At 37.7% G+C, this 24,836-nt stretch overlaps 1 long non-coding RNA gene across 1 annotated transcript in view; it reads right to left on the reverse strand.

Moving 5' to 3' along the window:
* Positions 1-2,833, reverse strand: part of LOC131424053 (uncharacterized) — a 108,532-nt gene extending 105,699 nt beyond the window's left edge. Inside the window, exon 1 of the long non-coding RNA XR_009226481.1 lies at positions 2,726-2,833. This is a non-coding gene — a long non-coding RNA (uncharacterized LOC131424053). The remainder of the gene's footprint in view (positions 1-2,725) is intronic.
* Between the last annotated feature and the right edge of the window lie 22,003 nt (positions 2,834-24,836).

Below are 24,836 nucleotides of genomic sequence, written 5' to 3' on the forward strand. Positions count from 1 at the left end.
GTACAACAATGCTAGGACAGAATGCTCAAAGAAATCTCTCTAGACAGAGTCTCATGTTCAAAAGCAAAGTTTAATGACAGGGAAAGCCTGCCAGGCTGCCCAGTAGAGTGGTGCAGCAGACAGAGTTGTTTTAAGAGGGTTTTATATCCTTTTAAATATAAAGGAATAAGAGGAATAAGAGCAAGTTAGGCATGGCCTTAAGTGTAGCTGCTAGAATTGACCTTGAATGCAGGTGGCTGGGCAATAACAGAACTTTGTATTTAGGGACCTTGATTGGGGGGTATGCGAACAGGGTATTTTAAGTTTCTTTCTTTTGGTAGTTTATAAGCCCCAGCCTGTGCCAAGAGGCAGTTCCAGAACCAAAATGGAGTCACCAATGTTCAGGATATCTCATTAGTAAGAGCAGAAGCTTTGGGGGAAAATAATTAGTTGATATGAGACACAAGTAAATGGAGGTGCTTGTGAGAATTCCATGAGTCTCCCAGTTCACCCATGATATCTATGACTGCAGTTCACTCAAAGAGGTCAAGTATCAAGGTAAAGTTATATGAGTTATCAGGTAAGATATGATACTTTGAAATTAGATTGCCCAAGAATCAATCTCTCTCTCTCTCTCTCTCTCTCTCTCTCTCTCTCTCTCTCTCTCTCTCACACACACACACACACACACACACACACACTCACATGTGTGAAAAAAGAAGCACTGAACTAAGGACAGTGCACTGGGTAACATTGACTGTTTAAGGATGAGCAGGTAAGAATAGACTGACATGTAATGGTCAAAGAAAGGAAAAGTCAGAGAGATTTGTCACAAAGAAAAAAAAAGTGAAAAATTTTAGGAATAAGAAAACAATACCAAATGCAATAGGAAGATCCAACAAGATTGCCTGAAATGTGTCCTTTGTATTTTGAAATATCACTGTGATTTTCATGAAATAATTGGAGCAGTAGTCATATTTTAAGAGCATGGAGGGTAAAAAATAGTGGAAAACTGTACATACTACATGGCCGACTTTTTGAAGAATCTTAAAAGAAAAAAAAAAAGAATTTCATCAAGTAATCTCACTCCACACTACTTTGTCTGGCTTTCAAAGTCATCCAGTCAATCCTCAATCAAATTTTCAACCCTTTTTCCCATTTTTCAATACAGGGTGCTTCAGTTTAAAAATTAGTGCATACTGGCTGGGTGTGGTGGTGCATGTCTGTAATCCCAGTGGCTCTGTAATCCCAGCAGCTCAGGAGGCTGAGACAGGAGGATCCTGAGTTCAAAGCCAGCCTCAGCAAAAGTGAGGCACTAAGCAACTCAGTGAGACCCAGTCTCTAAATAAAGTACAAAATTGGGCTGGGGATGTGGCTCAGTGGTTGAGTGCCCCTGAGTTCAATCCCCAGTAACCCTACTACCCCCCCCCCCCAATTAGTGCATATTAATTATCCAGAACACTGGAATTCATCATGACATATTCATACATGCATTTAATGTATTTTGATTGTTTGTGAAGAGTTATGGAAAATAGTAATCCTACAAAACAACCCCCAAAGAAAAGCAGAGAAACAATGCAGCTTGGGAGGAGAGAGGAGAAACTAACCAAGCATTAACTTTCCAGTAAATCCTTTCCTGATAACAGTGGGCCAGAAGGAAGGAGCTGAATACTGAAACTCTGGGAAACAATAAATTCCAGAAAAAGAAATATCCATCCCTCACAGTCTGGATTCCTATCTTTCCAAGTAACAATGAGTCTCAACTTGACCTCCTGAGTTAAAAGTTTTAACCTACTTAACTAACCCCTCACTGTCTGAACTACACACCCACAAGTTCCAATGATAAAATCACCCTAACTGTACCCTAAAAAACCAAATCCCCTCTGTAACCGATGGTCATTTTCCCATCAAGAAAATGAGTCCCAATGCTGCCTGATTCTGGAAAGAACAATAAGTGGCTTCACCAAATCTGTTGAAGTCTGCACCTGTCATTTTAGGCTGACAGTTTGTACCCCTATTATTCCTTTTAAACCATCCCTTCCCCTCCCCATGCTCCACTTCACTAATAAAGTACATTCTATATTCATGTTATATTTTTTCCTAGATTCTACATATGAAATAAAACATGAGATATTTGCCTTTCTGAGCCTGGCTTATTTGGCTTAACATGATTATATCCAGTTCCATTCTTTCCTGCAAATGACATGATTTTTTTTTATTTCATGAATGGATAAATACTCCATTGTGTATACATACATTTTTTTATTCAATAATTTTTTGAGGGACACATCTGTTGATTCTATAACTTGGCTGTTGTGAATTGTGCCACAAAAATCATGGCTGTGCAGGTATCTCTATAGTATGCTGACTTTAATTCCTTTGAATATATACCAAAGAGGTGTATAGCTGGATGGTATGGCAATTTTTTTTTTCTGAAGACCCTCCATACTGATTTCTGTAGTGTCTGTATACCCCATTCCCTCACAAATTCACACATATATGGCTTCTGTCCATGTCACAAAGTTTAAACTTCATTTTTTATGGTACTAGGGTTGGAATCCATGGCCTCACACAGATTGGCAAGCATTTGATCACTGAGCTGTATCACAGTCACTCTCTGTGACCTGACTCTTGGAGTGAGCACCTGCTGACCCAGTGAAGAAAGCAGTCTTTGAATCTTAGAGACACAAAAAATTCAGGGGTTTCTGATCTCCCATACAGAAATCCTAGAAAACTGGACACTTACTTAGGATGGATCCCCATTATTGTGCCATCTGAATCTGAGCAGAAATGCAGAGTATCTCTTCTCACAGGCCAGCTTGCTAAGCAGAATCCAGATCTACTCTGTTCAGACTGCACACTTGTTTAGTAACAGAGCCTGCATTCCTTAGCTTGTTGGAATTCCTTCTTTTCAGCCTGTCAAAGGAGAGATTCCCCTCCCCCACTGAGCCACTGTATTCAGTGCTGGTATGCTCTATTATTATATCTGTTATCATTCTAAAAGCAATGTTTCTGGATTTTACCCAGTCACAGACTCTCTTTGAGTTGCCCTCCAATGGCCTCTCCAGCTCATCATGAAACCAAACACCTGTAAATGCGGAGTTCTTCTACTCTGCCATCTTTTCCATCCTGGTTGCCCCTTTATAGTCAGGTAAAGATAGTAAAAATTTCCTGCAACTGGCATACTATCCTTCCTCCATGATTTTTCTCTTATCCCTTACTCTGCATGTCTCTGACATTCTGACAACCTGTGTGCTCTGGTGTGTCCTTCACCTAATCAAATACAATGCCAAACCTAAAAAGCAAGATAAAATCCTATCAACCTCCTTTATCCTGGGCTGGGATATAGCTCAGGTAGTAGAGTGCTTGCTTCACATGCACAAGGCCCTGGGTTCAATCCGCAGCACAAAACAACAACAACAACAACAAAAAAAAAACACAAAAAAACAACCTATCCCCCAATTTTTTTCTGTATTATTTTTTATACTGTCACCATTATAACAATTATAAATAGCATAAAGCATTATTTTTAAATCAGGGATTGAACCCAGGGGCATTTAACCATCAGGCCACATCCCCAGCCTTTTTTAGAGAGAGAGAGGGTCTCACTAAGTTGTTTATGGCCTCGCTAAATTGCTGAGGCTGGCTTTCAACTTGTGGTCCTCTTGTCTCAGCCTCCCAAACTGCTGGGTTTACAGGTGTGCAACATCATGCCCAGTAAGTACATCAAGCAATTCTCCAAATGCCAATGGGTCTTGTCTCACCTAGTTTTTCCAGAGCATGACCAATATTTCTCATGAATATTCTACATGTCTCCTACAGGAATGGATGCATAGTAGCATTCAGTAAATATTTGTTGTGTGATTACCAACTTCATAAATTGGCTTTGGATTAATAGAACAAATATCATGGTCTTTCACTGTACTTAAGTCAGAGGCCTCATATCTAAAACCACAAGATCATCATATCAAAGGATACCTTGAGGTAAAGAAGGGAATCTCAGAAGTCCTTTTATTTAAAGCTTTTATTTCCTTATTTCCAATTTCTTTATTTCCTAGGGCTTCAATTTTGTTAGAAAACCTTCCTCCTTTGTCTCAGTTTCTCTGATCTACTCTGCTTACAAAAAAAATAGGGTGGGGCTTGCTCATTGCTCAGTCAGTTCAGAATTCCTCTTGTTACTTTCTTTTGCTAGGTTTCCATTATTCTCTGAAATGGCAAGAATGAAATGAACCTAAGAGATCTTATAAATAGTGTGACCCCTTTCATTTTACAAGAAAAAGTGTTCTTCAATCAGATGGAAAATTCATGGCAGAGTCCATATGAGCATTCATATCCCATAATTCATATCCCAATGTACTTTTATGGTTGCCACCTCCATTTTACCTTACAACCCCCTATTATGTCCCCATGATGGGGTCATCTATCCTTTTCGTAAGTATTTTCAGTGATGGAGGTCTCATTGAATACTTAGTCCATTCCGGGCACAGGAAAATGATTCTGTATGCTATGCTGTAATTTATTTCCATGTAGCTTCATTCCATAAGTCTACCATGAGGGAATACACAGAAGAGATCTGATTGTTCATTCTCAACTCAACCACTTAAGTGATTGAAAGATACTCCAGAGCATACTAAATTTTTATACTCCAAGCTAAATATTCGCAGTGGCTTCTTCTGTTTACCCTATTGAGTCAAGAACAAAACAAAAGTCAGGCAGTTAGTATAGATAGATGATCAGCTAATCCAAAGGGTATGGAATGTTAATACCTTCAGGACACATCCCCTTCCCCTCCCTCATGACCAAAATCACCAACCTGTGGTATATTAAAATGTTAATTCCTTCAGGATACATTGCCCCTTCCCTTCCCTCACCAGAGTCCAAAATGTCACATGCAAGGGGGTGGATTGATCCTGCCAGCAGAAATATTCCCTGGGTGGCTCCCTTCCTTCTTCTCTGAGTAGACAATGTAAAATGAGGAGAGATACCCTGAATTCCCCCCTTTCCCACCTTTTTTGTCATATGGGCAGGATAGGAGTGGGCATGACAAGTAAGAAACCTGGAAACTATAAAGAGATAAGATTCACCCCCCTCCCATGGATACCCAGTTTTGGGACCCCTTCTCTGTGGATAAGTCTGTAGAATTATTCTAGCCTTTAAATAAAACTTGCTTTCTACACTCGGTGTTTCTTCTGTGTTCAATCTTCAACATCTGTGCAAGCGGAATCATCATCACCAATAATAGTATGACATGCTTTCATGTCCCCTCATCATCTTTGACTCTTTGCAAGAAGCATGTCCTATATTTCTCTTTATGTGTAATGTCAAATGCTGAATGTAGTGATGCAGGTTTGTCCTGATCAGTGAGTAGAGTTGATCATTTTGATCAATTTGAATAATGACTCCTATGATTGAATTAAACTGTTAACCAAAACATCATATTAATGACTCATACTGAACTTATAATCAGTTACTCCTGCTAAGCCACATCTTCTGTAGTACTTGTGCCAATAAGTCAATATCTTTAGTACACATTGATTTTATCTCCCTGCAACCTCTATGAGATTCGATCAAAACAATGTTCTTATTGAAATATAACAGAAAAATAAATTATACTGAGTTGAAGCTATAGTCCTGTATCATGCTATTAGAGAATGAGACCTCCCTCCAGGTGAACATAGATCCATTAGTCAACCATTTTAAAAACTCATTCAAGCAGGCTTCATAACTAGGTGTCCAAAGCTGTCCCTTTCTATGCTATTTTTTTCACCACATGAAACCACAAGACTAAATCTCAGTGTTTTGATAGCAGACCTTCTGAAGGAGAGGAGAGGGTTCACCTTTTAGTTATCAGAGCTTAGCTTTGTTTCAGAGCTAGAGATGTATACACAAACTAATGCTACCAAGAATTCAAATTCATTCAAATGACTATTAATTTTTTGTATGTACACAGAGTCATGCAAAGACAAGATTATGTTTGTTTGTTTATTTTCTTTGCAATCAAAGTTGCTACTAGTTTAGAATAACTTATCATGACCTTAAGATATTTTATGTAAGCCTCATAGTAACTATGTAAAAACTTACAATAGATTTCCTTTTAATAAAAAGCCTCCATTTTTCACTTTTTCATATATTTACAACATATTCTTAGCATCCTGCCCCATTTTCTCTTTACTTACTAAACTGTAACCCTTCTATATAATAGAACAATATATGCTATGTACTTCCTATACAATTCATGTTCTCATAACTATTAATTCAGTGGATGATGTAGTATAAACCTGCTGTTTAAAGCCACATCTAGTTTGCATTTTTTAAAATATTTATTTATTTTTTTAGTTATCGGCAGACACAACATCTTTGTTGGTATGTGGTGCTGAGGTTCGAACCCGGGCCGCATGTATGCCAGACGAGCGCGCTACCGCTTGAGCCACATCCCCAGCCCCTAGTTTGCATTTTTAAATTGTTGATGGTAATGTTAAATTCTGACCCATCATTCCTATATAGGTGGTAATTAGAGTTGTAGACATCAAAGTAGACAACAGATATTTATATTAAGGCAGTACATATATTCTTAATGTTATGCTATCCCTGAATCCTCACTTTCTTAGAGGCTGGAAAGTTATTGAAACATATCAAGTTCACATAATAGAAATGTTGCTGACAAGCAATACTCACAACTGAAGCAAGTAACATTGAATCTCATCCACACATAATCTAGCCCTATCTGAACCTCAACAATACTTCAACACATTGATTAGGGGAGACAGCAATCCCAAACTAACAATCAGGCCCCAAGGAAAAACCATCAATTTGGGACTTCAGTTCCCACTACTGGAGTGGGTCGGTCGGCAATTTTCCTGGGAGCGTACGGGCCATTGGCGGCAGTTTCAAAAATAAAGTTTGTTCCTGCTTGAGTGGCTCGTGATTTTGTGCCCAGCCAGACTGCAGCAATTGGTGGCCTGTGCGGGGGACACCTGAAGCTTTGAGCTGAGTAAAATTGCTCGCCCCTGAGGGAAGGCGAGAGAATGGGTGACCATTTCAAAAAACAATGTGTTCTTGTTTTGATTTATTTTGTTTTTGTTTCAAGCTGCCTATCCCTAGAACTTTCTCAGGCAAACTGGGAAAAATGGTTGGCTCAAGGTTTGAAGTTGTTCGGCCCTGAGAAAGAGAAAATTGATACAATGATTTTTTGTTCCGTTTCTGTTTCATTCTGTTTCGGTTTTGTTTTATGTTATCTTATTGGGTTGCTTTACCTTTATAGTAGATTAGAAATTAGTAAAAAACAAACCGAAAGACTGTTAAGTAAATTGTTAGAGGTCCAGAATATGGTAGAAAACATGTTAGGTCAAGCAAAAGAAAAGGTCTCTCGAGCTAGTCAGACAGAGGAAAATTTAAAGGAAGAAAGCTTAAAGGACAAACAACCATCGGGGGGGAGCTACAACAGGAGGCTGCTACTAACTCTGTTCTATCACTAGAGGGCGTAATTCAACCAACAGCTCCATCTACAGCTGAGTGGCCCTCAACCCCCGTAATTGATGGACAGAATCCTGAGGCAGGACCTCAAAGATTAGCATGCCCTGTACTTGAGCAGGCAGGAGGGCAACGAATTCACCGTGCTTTAGATTTCAAAACAGTGAAGCAATTAAAGGAGGCTGTAACAACCTATGGTCCCCAAGCATGGTCGAATCCATTACCAACTTGGACATGACACCAGCAGATTGGGCTAACATGTGTCGATCTGTGCTAAATGGAGGACAATATTTGTTATGGAAGGTTGCCAATGAGGAATTCTGCACGGAGACAGCTAGGCGAAATGCAGCAGCCAGTTACCCTCAAAGAAATCTAGATATGTTGTTAGGAAAAGGACCTTATGAGGGTCAACGGCAACAAATTGAATATGATTCTGGCGTATACGCACAAATTGCTGTAGATGCGGTTAGGGCATGGAAAACTTTACAGGGGCATGGAGATTTACAAGGACAATTATCTAAGGTAATACAAGGAACTAATGAACCTTACGCTGAATTTGTAGATAGGCTTATTCAAACGGCTTCCAGAATTTTTTGGGATACAGAACAAGCAATGCCATTTATAAAACAACTGGCTTATGACCAAGCAAATCGTTGCTGCAGAGAGGTCATTAGACCATGGAGACATGAAGATTTAAACACATATATTAAATTATGTAGAGACATTAATGAACAAGGGCAAGTCTTGGCAGCTGCAGTACAACAGGCTTTAGATGCTAGGCCAAAAACATGCTACAATTGTGAACAAACAGGACATTTTAAAAGGAGTTGCCCCATAGGAAGAGGGTTTAACAAAGCTAGGTATCAAAGGAATAGAATACCGGGTATTTGCCCACGATGCTGTAGAGGGAGACATTGGGCTAATGAATGCCATTCTCAAACCACCATAGAGGGTACTCCGTTATCAAAAAACGGACAAGGACCAAGTGTTTACCCATGATATCATGGAGAAAGGCATCAGGCTCCATTGCCAAAAAACGGACTGGGGGGCCCAATGCTCCGGGGCCCACAACTACAAATATACGGGGCAATGGAGGAACCCAGCAACCCCATCAGGGTAGTGCCCAGGACACATTATCCATTAAATCCCTCATCAGACAAACTAGAGGGAGCACAGGGTTGGACATCTGCGCCTCTGCCAGAGCAGTACTAACTCCAGAGATGGGAATTCAAATCATTCCCACAGGAGTAAAAGGACCTCTTCCCCAAGGAACAGTAGGCTTATTATTGGGACGCAGTTCTTCTACACTAAAAGGACTTATGATAAGTCCTAGGGTAATTGATCCCAATTATGAAGGTGAAATAAAAATTATAGCTAGTTCTCCAAAAGGTATATCAGTAATTTCACCAGGAGATAGAATAGCACAGTTATTAATAATACCCAGCCTGCATGATAAATTTTCCAGTAGTACTATAGAAAGAGGTTCCAGGGGATTAGGCTCTACAGGTGTAGAATGGGCTATGCTGTCTTTAAATTTAGATTCTCGCCCAATGCTAAGACTAAATATTCAAGGACATGAATTTAATGGGCTACTGGACACAGGAGCTGACCTTAGCATCATCTCTCATCAAGAATGGCCAAAACATTGGCCATTACAACAAGCCACTCAAACGCTTTGAGGCCTAGGAGTGGCAACTAATCCCCATAGAAGTGCAATGGTATTAGATTGGAAGGATCCTGAAGGATGTGAAGGAACTATACAGCCATATGTATTGGATCATCTTCCTATAAATTTATGGGGACGAGATGTCCTAGATCAATTAGGTTTGACTTTAACAAATAACATCAATCCTAACGCACCCACTACTAGGGCTAGACAAGGCTTTAGGAAAGAAAAAAGATTAAAAGAACAAGGTATAGCAACACCAATTCAAATAGATCAAGGAATAAATAGACATGGATTGGGTTTTCAAAAAGGGCCACTGAGACAATCAAAATTACTTGGAAATCAGAAAGACCAGTGTGGGTTCCTCAGAGGCCCCTGACTAAAGAAAAGATACAAGTAGCCCATGACCTGGTCAAACAACAATTAGCGGAGGGACATATACAACCTTCCGTATCTCCCCATAATACTCCCATTTTTGTCATTAAAAAGAAATCTGGTAAATGGAGATTATTGCAAGATTTAAGAGCCATTAATAATGAGATGGTTATTATGGGACCTGCTCAATCAGGGATTCCCCAATTGTCTGCTTTGCCAAAAACATGGTATGTTTTAGCTATAGATATTAAAGATTGTTTTTTTTTTCAATTCCAATTCATCCTGAGGATAGTCCACGTTTTGCATTTACTATCCCTGCACTAAATCATTAAGGTCCTGATCAGAGATATGAATGGAAAGTACTCCCTCAAGGGATGGCTAATTGTCCAACTATGTGTCAAATTTATGTTAACAAAGCAATCCAGCCACTTAGAAATCAAAATCCTGAACTACAAATATTTCACTATATGGATGATGTATTATTGGCACATAAAGATAAAAACACATTGCTAGAATGTTATGCCACACTTACAAATTTATTAAAAAATTATAATCTAGAGATAGCAATAGATAAATTACAATTAAATCTTCCAGTTAATTATTTAGGAGTTCTATTATCCTCAACCATGGTCCATCCACCAAAAATTCAAATACGAGTAGATCAACTCAAATCACTTAACGACTTTCAAAAGTTATTGGGAGACATAAATTGGATAAGGCCTTATCTAGGCATACCACAGGAGAGTTAGGACCTTTATTTGATATCCTAAAAGGTCCATCAGATCCAAATTCACCCTGCATGTTAATGCCTGAAGCAAGAAAGGCATTAAAAATCATTGAAATATATATGGAAAATATGTATTTGGATAGAATTGATATAAGTTTGCCTTTATTATTTATTGTACTACCAACAAAAATATTCCTACAGGAGTATTTTGGCAAGAAGGTCCATTATTGTGGATACATTTATCTTATTCTCCTACCATTATTCTTACTAGGTATCCTGAGGCTGTAGGACAATTAATACTCAAAGGAATAAGAGCAACAAAGGGAGTGTTTGGGATTTCTCCCAATAAAATTATTACTCCATATACTATGGAGTAAATTGATGAGTTAGCTAATGAGTTAAATACTTGGGCAATAATCATGTATAAATCTAATGTTTCATTTGATAATCACTTACCATCTAATCCTTTGTTGTCTTTTTGGTCTAAGCATCCTGTAGTTTTTCCAAAAATGACAAGAAAAATCCCTATCATGAATGCTCCAAATATATTCACTGATGGGTCAAATAATGGTACAGTAGCAGTAGTTACCCCTGATCAAACTTTTACATTTTTAGTACCCAAACAATCAGCTCAAAAGGTAGAGCTTAATGCAGTTTTACAAGCTTTTGTGATGTTTAAAGATTCTGTATTTAATTTATTTTCTGATAGTCAGTATGTAATTAATGCTATAGTATCCCTTGAAGATGCTGGTAGGATTTCCCCTTCCTCTACTGTTTTCTCTTTGTTTTCCACTATACAAAGTCTAATCTGGGACAGAAAAGATCCATTCTTTATAGGACATATCAGGGCACATGCAGGATTGCCTGGAGCCCTTAGTTTAGGCAATGAATTAGCAGATAAAACTACACATGACATACATATTTTTTCCACAATAGAAGAAGCTATAAATTTTCATAAAAGGTTCCATGTCAATGCTAATACTTTACAAAAACATTTTAAAATAACTAAGGAACAAGCCAAACATATAATAAAACAATGTCAAAATTGTGTGACCTTTTTACCACAAGTTAATCTTGGAGTCAATCCTAGAGGACTGATACCTAACCATATTTGGCAGATGGACATCACACACTTGCCAGAATTTGGAAAATTAAAATATTTGCATGTTACAGTTGATACTTCTTCTGGATTTTTAATGGGCTCCCTTCATGCCGGAGAAAAAACTAAAGATGTTATAACTCATTGCTTACAAAATTTTGCCACTGTGGGTGTTCCAAAACAGTTAAAAACAGATAATGGTCCTGGCTATACCTCTAACTCTTTTAAACAATTTTGCTCATCATTTGGCATTACTCACATAACAGGAATTCCATACAATCCACAGGGACAAGGCATAGTTGAAAGAGCTCATCAAACTATTAAAATGTACTTATTAAAGCAAAAAGAAGGAATTGGGAAAGGGTATATATTCCCCAAAGATAAACTTAAAATAACCCTTTTTACTCTAAACTTTTTAAATTTGGATTCATCAGGGCTTAGTGCTGCGGAAAGACATTTGTGTCCAAAAAATGTACATAAGCCTAAGGTACTTTGTAAGGATATTCTAACAGGACAATGGAAAGGTCCTGACCCAGTGATTGTCTGGAGTCGGGGTTCTGTTTGTGTGTTTCCACAGGGAGAACAGCAGCCGATTTGGATTCCAGAGAGACTAACCAAAACAATTTCTACAGACCAAAAAGACGATGATTTGACTCAAATCCATAACAGCTGATATCCAGAGCTCCAGCTTGGCTATTCTTACATCTGCGACAGTGATTAACCAGGATGCTTTTTTCAATATCTATTTTATTATTGCTTTTTCCCACATCACAAAGTTCTATTTTATTTTTGAGCTTATATAGACCTAGGTTATTGTTTTTCTGATCAGTTTTATTTTTTGACTGTGTAGTTTTTAAACATTGCAATGGAGATTTCACCTGTGTAAACTAGAAGGCCTTTACTATTGTCTTATGTGTTGTATGTTATGTGTGCACACTTCTGTTTTGTGTTGTATGTCTGTATGTGCTTGTGTCCATATATCATATATGAGGAGCGCTCATGAATAATGGATCCGAATTTTTTTTATTACTCACATGATTTTAATGGTTTAAATTAAATTGGGTAAACAGCTGTTGAGGATTGTTTTAATATGTGTACAAATAAGCAGGTTAACAGATCTGTTTGTTTACTTTCACCTTTCCTTTTCATTATATTTAATAATTCTGTTCAGGATAATGTAAATTGTTCAGAAAATTGTTTTCTTAGTACCTATTGGAATGTTACATATTTTTTTTTTAGCATCATTGTCAGAATTCCTATTTTCATCCCAGTGCCGGTGAAGTCAAAGATGAAACCAAACTATAGCTTCTTCGATAGTTATCAAAACAAACTGTATAAACTGATGCATCAATGAATAATAACTCAACAAGTAATGCTCATTCAAGAAGTCGATTTATTTTGGGAGGAAATGGACATATTGATAGATTCCTCCGCTTTGAACTGCTTGCAGAACTTTCCTGGACTATGTATCACTTGTATGCATTGTGATCTATCTGTTGATGCAGCGAATTATGGTAGTGCTGACCTATCTTTGCTGATGTGTCACCAGTGATGCAATTTTTCCTAAGGAGCCGTCAATTGGCTTGGTGTCGTGGCATTTCTGTATCCTCCTCCCTTCTACTAGTGATGGTCTAATTTTGGGGGCCAACAGAGGTGAGGCAAAGAACCTCACCCCCTCACCGGCACCAAGACCAAATTTGGGGGCCAACAGAGGTGAGGCAAAGAACCTCACCCCCCCACTGGTGCATAGGCCTATCCACAAGTATGGCTATATGCTGGACTGGTAGTCAGTGACGGGTGTGGTCCAATTGCAGTGGTATAAACTTAAGACAGGAGGCTGACACCTAGAGGTCAGTTCATCCGATGACGGGTAAGAACCATATGTCGAACTGGACAAACCTAACAGGCATGGTCCCTAGCCACATTGCTTGTTGCTTAATTAAACAGAAGGGGGGAGATGCTAAGAGCCACAGCCAAGTAATATGATGCATGGCATTTTTGGTTGAAAGGTGATGCCAGCAAGCCATTGAGATGATATGATTATGTTAAGATCTGCATTAATATGGATATTGGACTCCTGCTGTCCACCTCGGCCTGCTACGGGACTCCTGGAGAGTTCCCATTGGTTGGGGAAGTGCAGTAGGAGGGAATTCCGGAGGAGGGACTTCCTGTTGGCGTCCGAGAGAATGCCGCGTGGGTCGGTTGGCAATTTTCCCGGGAGCATACGGGGCATTGGTGGCAGTTTCAAAAATAAAGTTTGTTCCTGCTTGAGTGGCTCGTGATTTTGTGCGCAGCCAGACTGCGGCACTGGACAACTACTCATACATCAAAAATAAATAGAAGTTCCAAAACAAAAAAAAAATGTAACTACACACAAAAGGACATACACATATAAAAGAGAAAGGGAAATTCACCTCTTTTTATGTGCAAACATGAGGAAAGGCAAACAAATCCACCCCCAAAATCTACAATCCCCCAACAAAGAATTCCACAAATATGGAAGTGGAAGAAATTCCAGAGAAGAACTGTGAAATTGGTTATTAAAATGTTTAATGATATAAAGAATGAATTAAGAGAGCAAATATAGGAGAAGAAAGACCATTTTAATAAAGAAATAGAGATAAATGAAAAGAAGCAAATCACAACTCCTGGAAATGAAAGAAACAATTAATCAAATTAAAAATTCACTGAACCAGGAAGACATAGAAAACTTGAATATACAAATATCAAGTAATGAAATTAAAACAGCAATTTAAAGTCTTTCAACAAAGAAAAATTCAGGACCAGATGGATTCTCAGCAGAATACTACCAGACCTTTAAAGAAGATCTAACATCAGTCTTTCTCAAATTATTCCATGAAATTGAAATGGATGGAACACTCCAAAATACGTTTTTTGAAGCCATTATAACCCTGATAGGAAAACCAGACAAAGGCACAGCAAGGAAAGAAAACTATAGACCAATATCCCTGATGAACCTAGATGCAAAGGTACTTGATAAAATATTAGCAAACTGTATTCAAAAACACACTGAGAAGATAATGTACCATAATCAACTGATTTTATTCAAGGGATAAAAGGTTGTTTCAATATGTGCATCAATAAATGTAATTCACCATATACATAAAATTAATGACAATATTTATATGACCATCTTGATAGATGCAGAAAATGCCTGTGACAAAAAATGTGCACTCATTCATGTTCAAAATGCTGGAGAATCTAGGGATACAATAAACTTAATTCAACATTATGTGACAACCCCAAAGCCAACATCATACTGATTTGAGAAAACTGAAAGCATTTCCTCAAAGATCAGGACCTCCACAAAGCACAAGGATGTCCACTCTCACCATTTCTATTTAATATATTACTTGAAACTCTAGCCAGAACAATCAGGCAAGAGAAATAAAGGCTTACAAATAAGAAAAAATTATCTATGTTTTTTGTTGACATGAGCCTATATCTTGAAGACCACTAAAAAAGAAAAAAAAAGACACTCCACCAAAAAACTTCTAGAGCTGAACTGATAAATGAATTCAGCAAAGTAGCAAGATACAAGATCAATATTCATAAAAATAGCTTTCCTATAATCCAACAGTGATTCCACTGAGAAAGCAATTAGTGGGCTGGGGTTGTAGCTCAGTGATAAAGCACTTGGCTAGCATGTGTCAGACACTGGGTTCAATCCTCAGCACCACATAAAAATAAATAAAATGAAGGTATTATAAAGGAAATTAAGGAATCCACCCTATTCACAATAACATCCAAAAAATACTTGGGAATTAATCTAACCAAGGGAATTAAAGATCTCTACAACTATAGAACACTGAAAAAAAAATTGAAGATGACCTTAGAAAATGGAAAGATATCCTGTTTTCTTGGGTAGGCCGGAATAATATTGGAAAAATTTCCATATTACTGAGTTTTACACAGATTCAATGCAACCTCATTAAAATATCAATGACATTTCTCAAAGAATTAGGAAAAATAGTCCTTAAAACTCATTTGAAAGAATAAGAGACACAGAATAGTAAAAGAAATCCTGAGAAAGAAGACCAATGCAGGAGGCATCACAATACCTGAGCTCAAATTATACTGCAGAACTATAGTAACAAAACAGTATGGAATTGGCATTAAAATAGACACAAAGACCAATGGGATAGCCTACAAGACACAGAGACAAACCCACACAGATACAATCAAATAAAACTTCACTAGGGTGCCAAAAATAGATATTGGAAAAAAGATAGCCTTTTTAACAAATGGTTCTGGGAAAATCAGATATGCATAACTCAAAATTAGAGCAAAAATAAGTGAAACAAAGATTTAAAAACAATAAAACTATCAACAAAAAAGAGTTCAATTTTTGAAAACAAAAACAATTTGAAAAGGATTAGCTGGAATAAGTAATAAAAAAGAGCAGATTCAAAGAAACAAAATAAAAAATTAATAGGGAACATTACAACTGACACCTCAGAAATGTAATATTAAGATTTCTGAACAATTATATACCAATAAATTGGAAAACATGAAATAAGTGCATAAATACCTGGACCCATAGAATACCTGATAAGAAAACCCAAAGGGACCAAAAAATAAGAAATAATTTAGAGTTAAAAGTAAAATATGTCCTGTCAATGAAAAGGACAGGACTCAGTCAGCAGTTTCACTGCTGAATGATACCAAATATTTAAAGAAGAACTAGTATTATTTTCCAAATGATTCCAAAAAGCTCAAAGAGGAAGGAATTCTTCCAAATTCATTTTATGTAGCCAGCATCAGCCTAATACAAAAACTGGACAATAACAGAAAAAATGTAAACTTGCAGATCAAAACCCCTGATGAACATGTATATAAATGTTGTACATCATATAAACAGAATCAAGGTAAAAATATGATCATTTCAATAGGCATAAAAAGCATATGAGGGGCTGCAGTTGTGGCTCAGTAGTAAAGCACTTGCCTTTCACGTGTGAGGCACTGGGCTTGATCCTCAGCCACATAAACATAAAAACAAAATAAAGGTATTTATTATGTCCATCAACAACTAAAAACACTTTTAAAAAAAGCATATGATAATGTTCAACATCTCTTCATCATTAAACCCCCAAGCTATAATGCACTAATAAATACATTTAAAAAACTTAAAGAAATGAGGAATAGAAAGAATTTTCATTAATACAATAAATACCACATGTGAGAAAACCACAGCTAATGTACTTAATGTGCAAACGTTTAATTATTTTCCTCTCAGTTCTGGAATAAGACAAGAATGCCCACTTTGACCACTTCTATTCAACACAGCATTGAACGTTCTAACCAGAGCATTTAGGCAAGAGAAAGAAGTGATGGATGGTCAAACTAGGAATGTGGGCTGGGTGTGGTGGCACATGCCTGTAATCCCAGCAGCTCAGGAGGCTGAAACAGGAGGATCATGAGTTCAAAGCCAGTCTCAGCAATGGTGAGATGCTAAGCAACTCATTGAGACCCTGTCTCAAATAAAATACAAAATAGGGCTGGGGATGTGAGTCGTCAAAATGTCCCCGTTTACTTTGATTCCATTCATGTGACATTAAACATTTATATTGGAAACTTTAATCACTCAGTGAAAAACTATTAGAATTAATCGATTTAGCAAAATTGCAGTGTATAAACAAACAAAATCTGTTTGTACACACCCAAGGACAAACTTTGCAAAAGAATGCAACCTTTGTTTAAATTTTTTCTGTATGAGAGCTACAGAAAAAAATTAAACAAAGAAATGAGTAGGTTCTACCACAAAAAGTAAAGCATTACTGAAAGAAATTAAAGAGAAAACAAATAAATGGAAAGACAACCTGTGATTATTAATTGAAATAATTAATATTGTTAAACTGTTCATACTATCCAAAGTGGAGAATAGACTCAATGTAATTTCCATGAAAATATCAAAAACTTTCTTCACAAAAATAGAAAAAAAACACAGTCTTTAAATTTTTATAGATCCACAAAACACTCTTAATTATTAAAGCAACATTGAGCAAAAAGAACTATGTGGGATATATCACTATAAGGAAAATAAATAATGGAGACACAGAGACAAGATGCAGAGGCAGGAAAAGAAATGGCTCGTTGTCCAAGCAGCCACATTAATTTATACCAATAAGTTACATTAAGTCATTAGCACCTTAACTCCATTATTATTTAGAGTATTACTAAGGTTGCTTATTCTACAGTTACATTCTATAGTTATAATATGCAATGTCAGGAACTTTGTGCAGCTCTTAAGAAAGTCCATTGTCTAAAGTTACTGTTAAGGGGACAGATCCAGGAGCGCCATAGCTTGGTGAAACATTGTAGTTATCTAGCAAGCAAGTTCCTTTATTCCCAGGAGTTATGTGCCTTAGATCAAGGTCAAGGCTGAAAAGACTCACAGAGCTTCCTCTTGAAGGACATTGACACAGGGGTCAGGCATCCTGTGTCTTTTCACGAAGTTTTCCAGCAGCCAGGCATTCTGCATCTTTGCACAGAAGCTTCCTAGCAGCCAGGCATTCTGTGCCTTTGCAAAGAAACTTCCTAGCCACGAAGCATGCCAGAATCACAAAGTTTATCAGAGACCCCTTCCCAAACACAGAACCCCTACACTACCTTACCTCAAAATACAGTAGGGTATGCAAAAACAGTATGGTATTGGCACAACTATAGACACATATACAAATTAAACAGAATAGAAGGCTCAGAAATAGTCAAATGCTTTTTGACAAAGGTGACAAGAATATGTTGCATTGTTTTAGTCTCACCCTTTGGCACAGCTTAGAATGCAGCTTCCTTTGCTCCGCCATATTCCCAGACCTTAATAATCAGTTTTTTTGTAATATTTATCTAGGCTTTTGTTCACCTCACTATCAGTGGGATCTTTTGTTGGGTGACTATGGATTCTGGGGGGAGATTTGTTTGCTTCTTTCATAATGTTTTCAGAGGTCTTGGACATGAATCATATCAATTGAGGTGGATTCCCCTATTGCTTCTATCACTTTTTTGTTTTTTTGGTGTGTGTGTCCATTTGTGTGTAATTAGCTTATTTTTTCTGTGATTTTTCTCTGTTTTTGATGTATAAGTAAGTGCCAAGTGGTGGGACCTGAGGTTCCTTTTATTGCTCCTCCTTGGTCCCTTGTTGGTTTGGGGTTTTTGACTCCTCACTTCTTTAAGTTGGAGTATTGTCAGGGAACATTCAGTTTAGCATTACTCTCTAACCTGTAAAGTTTTAGAGTGCCAGTAGGTTCCCAGCACCTCCCAGAATGGAGCAAAATAAACAGTACTGTCCATTGTGAAGAATACACAGCATTAAAGTAAATAACCAGTTCTCACTATGAGGTCTGCAACAGTAATTACCACCAATAGATAGGAATGGTGGGTTCAGCAATTGTCAAGGATAAAAAGAATTATTATGAACTTGATCTGGGTTTAAAGCAAAATTCTGGTGTCAACTAAGTCATCCACAGCAGTAATGATTGCATTACCATTAATAGTGGGGACATAAATTATATAAACCAATTGGTTCTGAAAGATGGTAAACATGCAGTTCAATATTGGAAAAGGAAATGTGTTAAGAAGTTAGAGAAGAGTTTAAAGTTTCAGAAAGTAAACAGAGAGAATGCAGAAGAGGTGTAGCAGGTGATGTTTATGTGGACGGAGGGGAAATATAGAAGAAACAAAGTATTGTGAGAGAGGGAGAAAGAGCAATAGAATTTGATTGTTAGCAGCAGAAGATAAGAAAGAAAGAGAAACAAGAGAAATAATCAGATAAAAATCATAAAAAAAAACAAATCAAAGTACACAATTCAAAAAATCCCAAACCATCAAAAGACAATGCCAGGAAAAAATAATTACATTAAAAGTGCTAAAAATGAGAAGTGTGTGTGTGTGTGTGTATTTGAGCCAGCAGACACAAAGGAGAAGTGAATTGGGTTCCCCTTTGCCCTGCCTACTTGAATCCTCCTGGATGCAGTTTATTCCATGCCTGTTTCACTCAGGCTCCATGAGACCCAGCGTTGGTCACCTGCTACGATATTGAGGCTGTTTTTTTTTTTTTTTTGTACTGATCTCCCGGTCCTGCAGTTGCCATTAGTATGCTTGTCCCAAGATGTCTCCTGCTTCCACTATCCATGGCCAGTTAAGATACAGAGCATGCTTTTTAACCAGCAGAATGTAGTGCAGCCTCTAGATCAGCATTAAATTTTTTTTTTGTAGTTGTAGATGGACAGAATGCCTTTATTTTATTTATTTATTTGTACGTGATGCTGAGGATCAAACCCAGTGCCTCACACATGCTAGGTAAGCGCTCTGCCACTGAGCCCCAGCCTCAGCCCCAGCTCTGGAGCAGCATTTTTGATCTCAGGTTTTTCTGTATCCAAACTGTGTTCCCCCCATCCCTGTGGTGAATCTGAGCCAGCAGTCCCTGTGGGGCAGCTTGGTAGGCTCTAATGTAGTTTTTCTTCTTAGTTTATTGGACCAAAATTTCTGAGTCCCTAAGTCACTTAGAATGTTCAATATTAAATTTTAGTGAAATCCTTCTTTCACCCACCTCACTGAGAAGCTGTATACCTGATGCTTTGGTCCCATGCCACTGCATAGCTAGGAATGCAGCTTTTCTCTACTCTGCCATTTTCCATCCCTGATCAGCACAGCTTTCAGAGGAGTAGTAAAACAAGTAGTACCAATATCTTAAAAGAAAACCATATATCAACATATAATAGCAATTTATTAAAATGATCTATACAATTCTACTAAGCAAAGGTAATAAAGGGAAATGGTTACAGAGAATAAGCTGAAAAATAGGTATTTAATGGTAACATAATTGATACTAAAATATATAGAAGTAAAACGGGGAGAAAGAAGAAAAAAATGAGGCGAGAAAAAATAAAAAGGGAGGGTAATAAAATGGGAAAGAAGAAAAGAGAAAAAAAAAAGTCCAATTAATTAGAACAACATAATATTAAATAGAAATATGGAAAAAATAAATAACAATGGAAAACAAAAAACTTACAACACCCCCATTCCCAAACAAACAAAAAGAGAACAATATTTTTCTTTGCTGAGATAATTAAAATGACAACACTTCTTTTTAAGGCTTCTAATTTAAAATATACCATCTATGGAGAGGTTTGGGATGCAGCTATAGCTCAATTTTCTCTTTCTCAGCTCCAACCCAAACAGGTGAGACCTATTACAATCTGTAGGCTGAACTCTGCCCCTCTATGCTCAATAGCAAGTGCTGCGGGATGAGAGTGTTTGCTGCAGAGATAAATTCACCCTCACATACCGTTTCTTTTTCTGTTCAGGGACAAGGTTGTGGCTATAGTAGGTGCTGCCTATCAACCTTCTTGCCTGCAAGATCTACAGACTTATCTATGCACCACAGTAGGTGCAAAAGCCTCAGTCTGGGTTAGGGACATCACAACTGTCCAAGTTGCAGTGACAAATCCTTTGAATAATTATGAGTATGGGAGAGGTGGTTGGGCCTACATCTGCTCTGGGGTGGGCTATCACAAGCACCAAGTTTTCTACCAGTGTTAGTTGTGGCACTCCTGTACCCACTCCCCTCCTGAATGTACACCCAGGCAGTCTTGTCCCTTATTACAAAGTTCAAATTGCCAATTTCATCAGGAAGCATGCTCTGCCTTCCTCAGCACTGCAGACCAGCAAATCAGCAGATGGTATCTCCCACTACCATGGTATCTCCCACTAATCCATGCCACAGGCTCTCTACCTGGTCAGGACTGACTTTCAGGGTGGATAGCTGCCAAAACAGTGGGAAGAAGTGGTGATTAAATCTTGAAGACACAAAAACTGAAAGGGTTTCTGATCTCTGAGAGAGAAACCCTAGAGAATGACACATTTATTAACCTAGCTCCTTGTCACAGCATTATCTGAGTCTGCTGGGAAGCAGGAAAGTTGCAAATCCTCCAATTGCCTCTGGGCATGGGAGCGGTGTGTCCAGCCTCAAGGAATTTGTGTTGGAGTAGAAAGCTGTAGGAACCAAACTTTCCTTCAGACCTATCCACAGCACTTCTGTCCTCAGTAGCGTGCCTTGCAAATCCACATAGAGCTTATCTCATATCACAAAGCTCAACCTGTCAATTTTTTATATACACACCCATCCCTTCTTTCTTCTAGTTGGACTCCAGCAGTCTGCATTTCCTGCCACCCAAAACTCTCAACAGGTCTCTGACACAGTCTCTCCTCTAGACCCAGACTGTCTCTTGGGGTGGGCATACACTGACCCAGTAGCGGGGTGGGGGGCCAGATAAAAAAGGACAGTTGAGTCTTGGAGATGTAAAAACTGCAGGGGTTTGTGATCTCCTGTGCATAAAGTCTAGAAAATGAAGCCTCTACTAAGATGGTTCCCCTTCATGGCACTATCTGAATCTGTAGGGAAATATAGGGAACATCTTCTCCCCTGTCCCCTTGCTTTACAGAATCCAGGTCTCCTTTCTGCTCAGATTGCATATTTGCTTTATAGCAGAGTTTGTATTTCTGGAGAATGTTGGAATTAGCTTTCAGTCTGCCAAAGGATTGCTTTTCGTATCCCTTCATGTCCCTGACACTAGGGAGGTCTACTTCTTTAATTAATTTTGATAATACTATAAAATTCAACATTTCTGGGCTTTCCTTGGCAATTGATTCTCAATTTCCACTCCAGTCCTTTCCCACAGTTGCCCTTCTCTTCATCATGTGTCCACACAATTGTTGATTTGATTCAATCTCTGGAAGTAGCAGGTACATACTCAATGTCTCTACCGTACTATTTATTTCCTCTCCAGAATTTCTTTTTTTTACTCTTTTCTAGAATATACATCTCTTTGCTTACATTACCCAGCTACTTATGTATGTTGTCTGCTTTTATCTACAAAATCCCTTAGTGAGCTAATCATAGTTACACTAAACTGCTTGTCAATAATTCCAACATTTCTTTCATATTTGAATGTCTCAAATACTAGTTCAGTCTACTCAAGCTGTTTATGTCCTTTAGTATGGGTCGCCATTTTTTTTAAAGGGGGACATGATATTCTGCATAAAAATATTAGCATTAAATGAATTTTATTGATGAAGTGGTAAGTTATGTGGGAAGGGTAGTGTTCTATAGACCTATGATTAGGCCTCAGTGTTTTCATGAGCCTATGAAGCTGAACCATGAATTTACTGGTTGTTCTTACTTGGGATGTGAAAAGCAGAGCGTCCTGGATATGGGTATTTATTTTCACCCATGAGGAACACTAGAGGGACTGTAGTTCAGTATTTTCCTTTCCCCAGATAGGAAAGACTTCGATAAAATAAAGCATGGTTGCCTCTGGTATAATAGTTTATCCTTAGGATAGGCTTTGTTAAAACCAGAATGATATGGAATATTCAAATATTCACCCCTCCCTTGCTAGAAGCTAAGACAATTTTTTTTCTTTTTCACTGGGAAGACCTGGTAGAGCTCCTTGAAGTAAAGCAAAAATTTGGGGATTCCCCTCAAGACTGGTTCCCTTGGAATTTCATTTTCATACTAGTACACACTAAGCCTCCTGCAATTTGTCATTTACAGTTTGAGTTCCCCTACTGTTATAGTTTGAATTTGGAATCCCCCACCCCACTACCAAATTCTCATATGTTAAAGGTTTGGTTCTCAGCCGGTGGTGCTTTGGGGAGGTGATACAAACTTTATAAGGTGAGACTTAGTTTGGAAGCAGTTCACTGGGAGTGGGCCCTTAAAGGGTATTTTGGGATCCAACTCTTTCCTATCCTTCTCTCTGTTTCGTGAACACCATGGAGTCAGCATCTTTTCTCTATCATGACCCAAAATGACAGGGATAAGTGACAATGGATTGAAAGCTCTGAAAACGTGCATCAAAATAAACCTCTCCTCCTTTTAAGTCTTTATTTTTTTGTCCTCAGAAATTTGTCACAGTGACAGAAAGCTATATAACACAACTATGCTTGCACTGGTTCTCTCAGGTGTTTTTGTTTGTGAGTGCCTATTACAGTAAGCTGTGAATCTTTGTCTCTGTTTTTATGTCTTTCCAACTTGGGGAATAAAAGTTTGGTCTTTGAGATCACACTTCTATTTTAGGACCATATGGAAAGTAGGATTCTGAAAGCACTGCTGCAAGGAATTTCAAAACGATATCTCCATGTACAATGTGCATTTATGATATCAGCACACAAAATATATGATTTGCTTTGCACTGTGCATTTGACATCGTGATAAATGTCAGAATTAACCAAAATATAAAGCCTTTATCAAAATATACCTATTCTTGGCCCACAAAATGTAAAGACTTTAGCAATGTTCTAGTTTCATGATGTTCGAACTTAGTCTCATACAACACTTAAGGCTCACCCAAAGAACAAACAAATGCATCCATAGTAGAAATTAGAACCCCATTTTAAAAATGAATCAAATACTTGAAATAACTTAACAGGACTTCTGGCTAGCATGCAAAGAGCTTAGAGTTGCCATTCTCTCTTAACAAAAAATGCAAAGAATATAAATAGAAAAAATCAACAAGTTTTCTTAATTTATTCTAGATTCTGCCAAATTACAAACAAAACTGAATTTCTCTTCAATTTTATTTGTCTTTGGAAGTAGTTTAGTCCTATATTTGCCCTGGACATTGAAGTGCAACCATACCATGTTAATGCAAGGTTTTCTTTTTGCATTTATTATCATATTTTATCTTACCATTTCCCGTTTAGATAAGGTGGATCATACTTCCCTTTTATAGGTGGAAATCTGAGCCACAAAATAGTGGAGTTCTTTGAGTATAGTTTAGAATGAAATAGACATTATTATTACTGTGTGTGTATATGTGACTGCATGACCAATATGATTCTGCATCTGTACACTCAAAAAAATGAGAAATTATATCCCATCTGATTCAAATGTATGATATGTCAAGGTCATTGCAGTGTCATGTGTAACTAATTAAAACATAAAAAAAGAATACAGTACTAAACTAAGATCAAGTAGATATGGGCTTCAATGCAAGTTTATCAGCTATATTACTTTGAACAAGACCATTGATTTTTCTGACCTTAAATCTCTTCATTTGGAATACCCTGACTAGTTTTTCAAAAAGCAATTGAACATTGGGCAACAATACTGTTTAGTAATGTGAATGATTCTATTGAGGTCTGGTTGTTCTTGTTCTGTCTGACAAGGTTCATTTCTTATAAGTTGTCTCCTAGCAACCTGTTATGGCCTTTGGGAAGATCACCAGTATTGTCACCTGTACATGCTGATTAAAATGCTGAACAGCATATATGAGAATCATTTAGTGAAATCAGTGTAGCATAAAATTTAGGATAAGGGCTGGGGCTGAGGCTCAGCGGCAGAGCACTTGCCTAGCATGTGTGAGGCACTGAGTTAGATCCTTAGCACCATATAAAATTAAACAACAACAACAAAATAAAGGCATCTACAACTGCAAAAAAAAAAAAAAAAAGATAATGTTGCATGCTCTCAGAGGCCACTTCCTGTTCTTTTTCTGGGC

Source organism: Marmota monax, unplaced genomic scaffold (genome assembly GCF_021218885.2).
Source record: "Marmota monax isolate L192 unplaced genomic scaffold, Marmota_monax_Labrador192_F-V1.1 WCK01_AAM20220418_F8-fsc00134, whole genome shotgun sequence".
Classification (NCBI taxonomy): Eukaryota; Metazoa; Chordata; class Mammalia; order Rodentia; family Sciuridae; genus Marmota; species Marmota monax.